The sequence below is a fragment of the Grammomys surdaster genome, unplaced genomic scaffold (assembly GCF_004785775.1).
Source record: "Grammomys surdaster isolate TR1022 unplaced genomic scaffold, NIH_TR_1.0 332988, whole genome shotgun sequence".
NCBI lineage: Eukaryota > Metazoa > Chordata > Mammalia > Rodentia > Muridae > Grammomys > Grammomys surdaster.
Window position 1 is genome coordinate 48433 of NW_021628174.1, and position 10891 is coordinate 59323.

The following is a 10891-nucleotide window of genomic DNA, read 5'->3' on the forward strand; positions in this document are numbered from 1 at the left end:
GTAGCCACAGACTTAGACATGATCCTCAGTGTCAGCTTGGGCTGGGACATCACCATGGCCCCAGGTAGCAGGGCTGGCCACTCATAATAGGCCATACCTCCGTTTCCATACCTCTTCATAATGTTCAAGCTGCTCCAGTTCTCTGTCTCTCCCATCTGATCACCACATGGTCACACCAAACTCATACATTGTGGTGGCTCCTACTGTAGGCTGGGCCCCTGGGAGACATCTTCCATCCATCTTGTGTGGTGTGTCTTTAAGCAAATGTCTATGACACACCTGTGTCATGCACTGGAGGGCAGGTCTGTGGGTGGCATGGCAGTCTGCAGGTCTCTGTCTGACTTCCTCCTCCTGTGCTTTGCTGCATAGATTTGTTTTGATTTGATTTTTATGAATCCTAGGCATAAGACAGGTTTGACCACTGAGCCAGGCATCAAGCTAGGATGAACAAAAGACTGCTCTCTGCTCCCGACTGATGTAAGGACACCATCACCAACAAGGTGTTTTTTTGCTCACTGCAGGGTTGAATTTTTTTTTTTTTTTACTGGTCTTTTGCTTCCATATTATGGTTTGTGATTTTGTGGTGTGTGTGTGTTGTGTCTTTCCTTTATTTAAAATAATGGTTAGTTTAGGTTTTCTTTGTTTCTTTGCCTGTTTGTTTTATAAAGAAAGTGAAAAAGAAAGGCTGTAGAGTTGGGTGGCTGGGGAGGTGGAGATGATCTGAGAGGAGGCAGGGGAGGGTAACTTATGGTCAGAATATATTGTTTGACCATAAAAAAATAATAAATGAAAAGGGAAAATCAAAAGGAAATAAAAAGGGAAATGAAAATATTTCTATAAAATGTCCTTGATGTAAGCATTAGAACTATTTGGTTCTGATTTCTGAATGGACTCTTTCAATTTAAAAGCCATGGACTTTAACTCTGTGTGGTGTTTTGAATGTGAATGACCTTCATAGGCTTGTGAATTTGAATGCTTGGTCTCCAGTTGATGGAACTGTTTGGGAAGGATTAGGAGGTGTGGCCTTGTTGGAGGAGGTGTGTCACTGGGGAATGAGACTTGAGGCTTCAAAAGCACACTATTCCTAGATGGTTCTCTCTGCCTTCTACTTCTGGATCAAGGTATGAACTCTCAGCTACTGCTCCAGCACCATGCCTGTCTGCCTGTTGCCACTCTTCCTGTTATGATGGTCACAGACTCTAATGCTCTGGAACTGTAATGCCCAAATAAATGTTGTTATTTTGCAAGTTTCCTTGGTCATGGGTGTTTTTACCACAGCAATAGAAAAATAACTAAAACATTCTGAGAGTTTTACATTTTCTCAGATTTGTTTCCCCATTCCTTCCAGAACTTCTAGGTTCTGTCTGGGTTCTCTGTGAAATGCATGTTATGGATATACATAACTTTAATCTGAACATTTGAAAGAGAGAGGCAGGTGAGTCTCTATGAGTTCAAGGCTACTCTAAATTGCAAACTCTAGACCAGCCAAGTTGGCATAGTGAGATTCTAAAAAACCAAACCAAACTAAACCAATAAAAATGAACAACAGAAAGATTTTGTTAAGGGCTATGCCTATAAGAGAATATGGGGAGGAATTGGGAAAGCCCAAAGGATGAGGTGGGCAGCTTCACATCCTTTGTGTAGCAGAGAGAGAGAAGCAAAGTTAAAGAGGATATCACCCATGGGCTACCATCTTTGACCCGGATTCCCTTGCTTGAATCTCATCCCTATTTTGATGCCCCTGCTTCAGACAATGGCTGAGAACAGTCCCTGGGACCACAGTCTTGGAGCAGAAGCTGTGATGGGATTTATTGTATGTATCTGCAGGTGGCCATATACAGTACCACATTTTGTCATCATTCAGATGCTTAATCTCCTGTATCAAACCTATTCTGTTGGTGTCCTTTCTATCCTGAGCTTTCTTTGCTATGTTTCCCATCTTTCTTCCTGTCGTAAGAATTTATATTTCCAGGTGCATCCTCCCCACCACCCTCGTTTCCTGTGCTTGTTCTAATCTATAGTATCATCTCAATTTATTTTGCTTTTTGCTTTGTCTCTATTCATTCTGGGTTTTGTCAGAGTCTCTTACATGTGAGAGCCTTTTCTCAGATGTCTGATGACCCTTGGCTGCCTGGCACTGCAGAAGGTGGCGCTTACTGAGGTAGTGAGGAAGGGATTGCATTTGACCCTGCCAGGTGGCGGGACCCCAGGATGTTGATATAGAGACATTTTTCCTCTCAGACCAGAGTTTCCTTATTAGGGCTCCTAATGGCCAGGATCCAGCACTTGAGCCCAGAGTAGGGGAAGGAGGTATGGACCTTTTATTAGGCAGTTCAGATTTGCACAGAGCATCAAGTCTACATTGCAGAGTGCCTTGTGCCCACTCTAAGCTGTAACTGAAAAAGGCAAGTTCACACTCTTTCTCCCTTTCACTAGAATAAACCTCAAATCCTGGGCTGAGAAACGTGTTTTCTAAAGGCTTTTTCTTTCCTTTTCTTTTTTTCCTTTTCTTTTCTTTTTAAGATGGGTCTCTCCAAGTTTACTATGGCCCTCTTGGAACTTGCTATGTAGATCAGGCTGTCCTTGAACTCATAGAGTTCCGTCTCTCTCTGCTTCCTGAGTGCTGGGATTAAAGATGTGTACTATTATGCCCAGCCCTAAAAAGATTTTTAACTAGTATTCCTGTTTTTAGCCCCAAATATCAGCCTTGCTCAGAGGTATCTATGTCTTCTCTCCTATGGTTTGGCCTCCAGGAGCTTGCAGCTTGTGCTCTGAGGACTCAACTCATTGTCAGGTCCCGAGCTTAGCATTTCCAGACGTGTTCTCTTCGGTTGTTTACCAGCTTCTCAAACCTTGTAAAAATCTCTCGACTACTGTTTTCTCTCTTCTGCCTCCTTGAAACTTTCTACCTTTGGGATTCCTTACTCCATTTGTCTTTAAAACAACTACATTTGTTTAATCTATTATATTTTCATCTAAAGGTTCTTCCAAATTTCTTCCCTCATTACCCGAAGGATGAATTCTGCATAGAATATTTATGGATCTATAAAGTCTACCGTTGGTATAAGCGATTGTTAATGAATTAGATCAGAGGAGGAACAAAGACTCAAAACTCCATCCCCACACTGGGAGACATTTTGTCTGCTCCATAGATGATTCCCTCCATGAGTCAGCCCCTGGGAGTACTTCCTCACCAGTGGTCGGCCTGCATTTTAATCTCAGTCTATCCACAAATTGAATATATCCTGAAGCAATTATCTTCTCTCTGTTTATGTATCAGTAAAAGCCAAGGGTCCCCGAATGATGAACTGTGATGCTGTGTGCAGAGTCCTTGAACAGTCTGGTGAGCTTCTCTCTTCCTCTTTTTGACCAAGTGGAAGTCACCTTGACAACATTGCTGGGATTGGCAGCTGCACCTTGGCTGTCTTCCATGCCCCTCCTACACCTCTAGCCCAGTGTTTGGATCTGGTATGCAAAGTCCTCTCTGTTCCAGAAATCTCCCACTGCTCCCCTTTGTTGTAGGAATAGACTTTCTGTCTTTTCCTAAGGCACATAGATTCCAAACAACATCTGGTGGGATATTTACTGGCCATGGGACAATATTTTTAAAATGTTCTAAATTTATTAACTTAGATCATATTCAGGTGCTGGGGTGAGGTGATTCATAAGAGATCTCTTGATGTCAGCAAAGCCAGCACGGTTAGATGCCTAGGACAGGAGACTGGGTGCCACTCTCGTCATTCTGAGTCCAAGTGCTATGGAAGAGTCCAAGGCTTTTCCCTAGCTACAAAAAGAGGTAAATAGGCAAATGGGGCTGGAGTTAGAGCAGAAAGTCGGTGGGAGAAGGGATGGACCATGCAGTCACATGGGCATCTATCAGGTCAGTCTATCAGGTCAGTTGGCTTCACTTACTCATTAGACCAAGATTTGTAGAATTAGGAGAATGCACCAGCCCTGCCCTCCTCCGTTGCTTGGCAACGGGTTTCTTTGTCATTCCCTGCAGGTGCAAAGGGGCCCAGTAGGGGACAAGAGGGCGGTGGACAAAGTTAAGGTCAATACCTGGTTAGCATATTAATGAGACAATCTGGTACTGTTGTGCAAGAGGCACCTGCCTCACAAATAAATGAGGCCATTAAGAAAACGTTTATTTCCCTCATTTGGGGCTTATTCTTCATGTCTGATAAGCACTGTTTATCTTTGAGCTCTATGTGTTTGTATACATGTTTGCCTTGCCACAGTCATCTGCTGAGTGTCTGGGAGGATGAAAAGGCAGACCCACAATTCACAGGGCAGGCAGGCAGAGGGTAGACTCATGAGGGTACTGCTTGGGTTGGTGGTTTGTGAGATCTCCTTCCCTGAGATATTCTGTAGGACCCCAGTGACTCTCTTGTCAAGCTCTGGGATGGTCCCTGTCTTATCTGAACAGCCCAGTGTGCCTTTCCAAGTCCTCCGAGAAACAGACCATAAGATGAGATTAATGGAGTGAGTGCTTTAGTAGCTGATATGCCCATGCAAGAGAAAAATGAGAGAAAGGCAGAAGTAACCAAAGACTGAATGAAGGAGTGGGGGAAGGCAGGTTGGTGGAAGTATCCTGGACCACTGTAGAGGCTAAAGAAGAGCCATATGGGCACGAAAGGTTTCTCTTTAGCATCCTGCTATACAGTGTCAAAGCCATGAGCTTGAGCATGGTTCCACTTGCATTTGAAGTCTTTAAGGGTTGTCCCCAGTTGGATTGGAGTCGGCCTGGGCTTTGGGAATATTTCATTGATTGGGGTTGGGGATATCTAACAATTAAGAAGAGAGCCACACTCTGAGGGATGGAGCAAGGAGAAGGGATGAACCTAGGGGCAGGAGCACATAGCTGGGGATTAGAGTGCCCTCAGGAAAGCTTGTATTGAAGTAAAGTTTACCCTTAGGGAGAGCTTTGAGTCTCTGTTCTTGTTTTTCTCTGTGCCATATGACTGCTCCCTGGGAAACGGTTCATATTGAACTTAACATGGGAAATGAGGACAAAAGTGGTTTTACTTAACAGCTGTGCCTCATTCTGCTTGGATTTCTATAACAAAACACAAGAGACTGGGTATTTCACAAACAACGGGCACTTTTTATTTATACAGTTCTAAAGACTGGAAAGCCCAAGATGGGCCCAATGCTAGATTCTGTGTCATATGAGTGCCTAGTCTATATAGGCACACATAGTAGAAGGCAGAAAGGGTGGAAGCAGATGGATACGCTGTCCTGGCAGCAGCAGAGAATGTACCCACTCCATCAAGCCCTTCTGTAAATGTCAGGATACCATCCTTGAGGACTTTGCCCTCATGACTTCACCACCTCTTACAGGTTCCACCTTTTAAGATGATCGCATTATCAAACACATCTCAACATGTAAGACCTCAACAATCGACTACATTCTTTTCCCTTGTCTATGACACGAACTGGTCGAATAAATATCTGAAGTCTGATACTGTTCGTTACCCATGCATTTCTGGATCAATTTCCAATTCATCCTTGTTATAAATATCATCCCATGTCAGTTCTGCTCTATAAGGCAGTTTCTGTGCGACTTTTCCCAGGGATCCACGAACAAAAGTCTGTTCTACCCTGAAAGGACACTGGTGACAGACAAAAGAAATCAATTTCACCCAAGACTAACTTGAACCAATGTGGATATTGGGTTATTTACAGGAGGGTAGGTATAAGCTTACTTATAGAAGTGTAAGTGACTCAGGTAGCTGCGTTCGTTACCCAAAAAGCCCACTCTAACATGATTGACAGCTCGTCACTGACATCAACATGATGAAAGCTACATCATGGAAGAGTCTCCTGTCCACTAGCAGTTATTTCTCATCTACAAAATTCTGAGAAGAGGCCTTTTGAGTCTTGCAATTCTCTTGTAACTTTGCGAGCATCTATTGTCCATCTGGGTGCAATGTTTCAATAACTATGAAATGACTATACAGTAGCTATGGTGTCAGAGCCGTTGGCACAGCATCTCCAAGCTGAGGTGCTTCTCGGACCTTCTGCTTGTTTCCTTGCTTCCACTCCCGAGTTGAGGCTGATGTTTCCTTGTTGTCAGGTAATGAGACTGTGCTTAGATGGCTACTGTTCTTCCTGCACGATGGCGGCCTTCCGATGCTTCTGATGGTGATCAGTAACGAAGTGTTCTGAGAGGACATTGCAACCTAAAGGGGTACCGAGAACAACAACTTAGAAGGGGTCTAGGATCAGATATCAGGGTGACAATAGAGAGTGGGATACACTTATATCAATGCACTTCCTGTATTATCTCAATCACTTCCCAATACAGACTTCTAAGATCAGGCAACGCTAGGTAATTTGCCTCGGGCAGAGGTTGGTAGATGGGGTCTCAACCCTGCTGATCTATCTCCTCGAGAATCTGTGCTATAAAGACCAACATTGCTGTATACCTATAGTGACAAAGAAGGATCGTTGGAAGGTCAGGTTAGCCCGACCTTCTAGGATGGCTGAGTGAGTCACCAGGCAGGTGATACTTTGGAGGGGCTCTTTGAAGACTCTGAATTCCCACTTTGGATCATCCTGACCCTGGTACATTCACTTATGTGATGTGGACACTGTCACACAAGAAGGCTTTTCTTCTGGTTCCAAGCCCTGGCTCCATAAACCAGTCTCTCTTAATTATCTTGGCAGCTCAACACCTTCGGTGTATCTCAATCATTTAATGCCACGCCTACTCTTGTTGGATCCGGTTATAAAGTAAACCATGTTCTTTGAGAACTGCTGCATGTAGATGAATCAGGAGCCAGTCTAAGCTGACCCACAGACATAAAACCCAAGGCACTGGGCACCTTTAGCTGGGGCATCCAAACTCTCGATTCAAAGGTGCCAGGGACTTGCTCACATCAAGCACCTGACTGCTTTCTTGGAGACCAAGAAAATGAACATTTGTCTCCACATTTACCCCAGCAATCCATGAGGTAAGAGGAGAAACATCTCATTGCCTCTTTGTTGAAAAAGTAGTTAATTCTCATGCAAGCTTAACCTTTTTTTTTTCCTACCTGTAACCGAGACAGATTTGTCCCTCCCTGCCCAGGGGATAAGAGTGTGGTTTTAAATCACCTCTTGCCTTTGATCTGCTGGATTAGTAGAAGGATTACACATTCTGCCTTCCCTTGGCCACTTCACAGCTCCGAGGCTGGAAGTCTGCGTGAATGTGATTGCATCACTTCAGCGCAATGTCTTCTTTTGGCTGCGGGGATGAGCACGGGGCTGCCTTCGAGCATCCTGAAAGCAGCACCTCATTTAATAGTAGAACTTCCCTCGAACCTTCTCTGACTTGAAGGCAGAGGATAAAGGTGCTATTGAAGTCTAGTATAGCCAAGGCAAGTTGCAAGTTCTACGGCATCTTGTCTCAGGCAAGCGCTTTTCTTACGGACCACTTCGTAGACTTTTGTACCATTTTCAGTGCAGGCATTTAGATCTGTCATTATTTGTTCAGCTCCCTAAATATTGTTCTGACAAATGTTCTGGGTGGTAGTGATGCCATGTGGTTCTCTACACTCTGATAGGCATGGGGCTCCTTCTCCAAATATCTGTCTGTAACAGATTCTGTTCATAGCTACTCCAAAGCAGGCGGCTGTCTATAATCAACATTTAGGCAAAGGGTAACCTACAACACTTAGAGCACAACACAGAGAATATGGAAGAGGATGTGAAGGTAGACAAGTGTCCCCAGACACTTCTGTGTCAGAGGATGGGTCCAGTACTGAGGTGCTGGGGTTTCTCATTGGTCCTCTGCTCTAGCCTACGTGATATTTTATGTGGAAGTGTTCCCACGCAGTGAATCAACTGTAGCTTTTCAAGTCACAATGGGATAGGATTATCTGGGAAAATAGCAGTGGTTCCAAGGTTTGGTTTTTTTTTTTCCTCTCATTTTCTTTTCTCTGACACTCAATTCATGGAGATGGGTTTCTTTCTACACAAAGAAGTGATCAGGTCCTTTCAGGCTGAAGACTGAACTTGTAAAGAAGCAGAGAGCACAAACTGCTCATGACAGAGTCTTGGATCTTTGATGCTGTTGGTGGCTTTTGGTTTGCTTTGTCTGACCTCAGAAGTAATCATAATGTGAGACGCTTACCATGGCCACACATGGTCTGTTCTGGGAGCTGAATCAGAGTCCCCCATGCATGTCCCTTGCCTTTTCTTTGCCAGGTGTTTTTGGTACTAGGTTACAAATCTATCTTGGGCCTTTTCACAGCCTGGTGATTTCCCACAGATCCAGCTGTGACTCATATGTTTTGCCTTTTCTCTGCTCAAGGATTTCTATGGACAGATGGCCTTCCATGCTCTCTTTACAGAACTTTCTCTGGGATGACTTATATGTCCCAGCACTTTGATCCTCCCGTAACCCACCCTGGAGTTCTCTTTCCCTATAATCAAGCATGCTTTCAATGACATTTGTCTTTTCTCCATTCTTATGCTCATTAGCATTATCCCTACTGTCCTTTAAATCTTCCTATGTGTTTCCACAAGCATACAATAAGCAAACTTAGAATGTTCTGGGAACCGTGTTAGGTCCTGGGAGAACACCACGTGGCCAGACAAATGCATGTCATTGGCAGCATTGGTGTGGTGGCTTGACATTTACAGTCTAGGCTCCTTGTATAGTACGTGTGGCCCGAGGCTTCCGCAGAGCACGGCACTCACAGGATCATGGCTGAGTACAAGTGAAGCACACTGTACTTTGTTAATAGAAGACTTCAAAATAGCATTATCCTAAAAGCCTTAGGTGGACAGGATGGTACCTGATGGGGGCAAGAGAAAGAATATTCCAGAATAGGGAAATATTGTTCATAAAGGCATATAGACATGACACATGCAGGGTGTGTTAAGCCAGTGGCAGCTGGGTGGGGGTAAGAGTAGATGTGTAATATAAGACAAGAGAAGCCACAGGGTACATGGGACAAAAGGGCTCACTCCAGGTGATGAGGTTAAGAGCTTAGTCTCTTTGTGAAAAGGAGGCTTTGAATGCAAGGTGGGCTGGGAAAGAGATAGGAGGTCACTAAGAGGCAGAATTCTTGAGATCTAGCTGCTGATTGGCTCTAGCAGGGGACAGGGAAGAATGAAGTTAAGCTGGAGACCTGGCAAAGTCCCCAAGGTTCACCCGATGAGTGAGCAGGCTTTGAATGGCAACAAGCATTTTCCTTACACTTAATCTTCACACCTCCATCTGGGCTGCAGCTTCAGAGAGATGAAGTGAGAGACATGTTGGGCAGTGGACTTGCCTTGCAGATGCCTCTTGTCTAGTCCACATCTCTGAAATGAAAGGTTGTCTTGGGAGAAGCTGCAGCCAGTCTCTTTTCTTCTGGGTGCTTGAGGCTGAAGTAAGGCGGTCTGGTGGATGTAGAGTCAGTTTGGCGTCAGAGAACTAATCCCTCAGGGGCACTGTAGGACACAGCAGTGAGTTAATGAAGAAGTCCAAGGTTGAGACAATGTCAGGACTCATGGCACAGTTGCTGAATGATAGAGGCTCCTCTGTTACTAAACCTACCTACTCCAACTTGGCTGAATCAGCACCAAGTAAGTATTCCAGGAGATCATTCCTTCTATGAATGATGCTGCTTAGGCCCCCTCAGCAGTGTGGTTAAAAAGAGGTTGAGGTAATATCTCTTGAGCTTTTCCTGCTTGGCTGTATGAAACTTGATAGTGTTTGTACAGTCTGCTGTGTATGGGGACGAGGCTGTTAAGCCTACTACCTCAGGTCTTTACTAACCCTCAAAGCCACACAGATCAACATTTGAGACCCATGATATACTTCAGAGTGCCCCATTTGGGAAGCACTGGGCCAAACCCTGGTAGGTGAAGAACTGGAACTCATACCGGGGGTCCATAGGACCCCAGAACCACCCCCCATTCATCCCTTATTCCATGCCTTTCCAGATTTGGGGGGGTGGTGGTCATTGGCTTTGAAATGCTTTGGTAAGGTCCCACAGTACACAGCATCAGGAAATTCAATGATGTTGGCTCTAAGTGCTGACTTACTTTATACAGCCACTGTAAAGCCAGCTACCTCAGGACCCTTGTCCCTCAAGCTAAATTGACCCTTAAGGTCCCAATAGAAACCCAAAGTGACTCTAGTTTAGCTTTTGTAATATCTAAGAAACGGCAAACCCAGGCCTTTAATGAAGGACAATTGTACTTTCCTGCTTTTCTTCAACCCTCACATCTAGGCCTGAATCTGTCTTTTCAGATAAGATCATCTCCTCCTGATGGGTTGAGACAAGGCAGCACAGACTGTAGGGAGTAAAGAGAGGATCTTCCCAGTCTGTTCTGCCACCTGGAACATGCATGATTCATGAACATTAGCTCTGCTCTGAGAGGGCAAAGAATGGCTTTCTGAGTAATGGACAACGAGAGTGGAAAAGCAGGGTGTGGACCTTGGAAAAACAAAACTGAGTATGAACAAGCAAAATCTTCAAAGGGTGAAAAAAAGGAGTAGAGGAGACAAGCAGTGTGGAAGAGTCTTGGAAAAGTCAACAGTAATCGAAAGTTGTCTTAGGTCATGGGAGTCCTGGCACAGATTCCATGCTCCAGCTCAGAAGAGCCTGAGCCATCCGTGTTGTGGTTATGATGGAAGGAAATTAGAAGCAGAGTCTGAGTCCTTCCATGGCCTTGTTAAGATCTTCCAGTAATGGAAGAGGAGCAAGATGGATCTATAGAACTCCAGAAGCTTTGTAAAGAGGTAGCATCAATGAGCAGGAGGGAGGGCTCAGTGGTAAGAGCTTGTGCCACTTTTGTAGAGGTGCTAAGTTTGATTCCCAGAATCCAAACAGGATGACTTACAGCTGCCTGCAACTCCAGTCTCATGTGGATTTAGCCTCTGGCCTCCAGGGGCACCTGGAATCATTCATTC

General features: G+C 44.7%; 1 pseudogene; it reads right to left on the reverse strand.

The window, feature by feature from the left end:
• Nucleotides 1–388: 388 nt before the first annotated feature.
• On the reverse strand, nucleotides 389–524 carry LOC114616693 (annotated as a pseudogene).
• Between the last annotated feature and the right edge of the window lie 10367 nt (nucleotides 525–10891).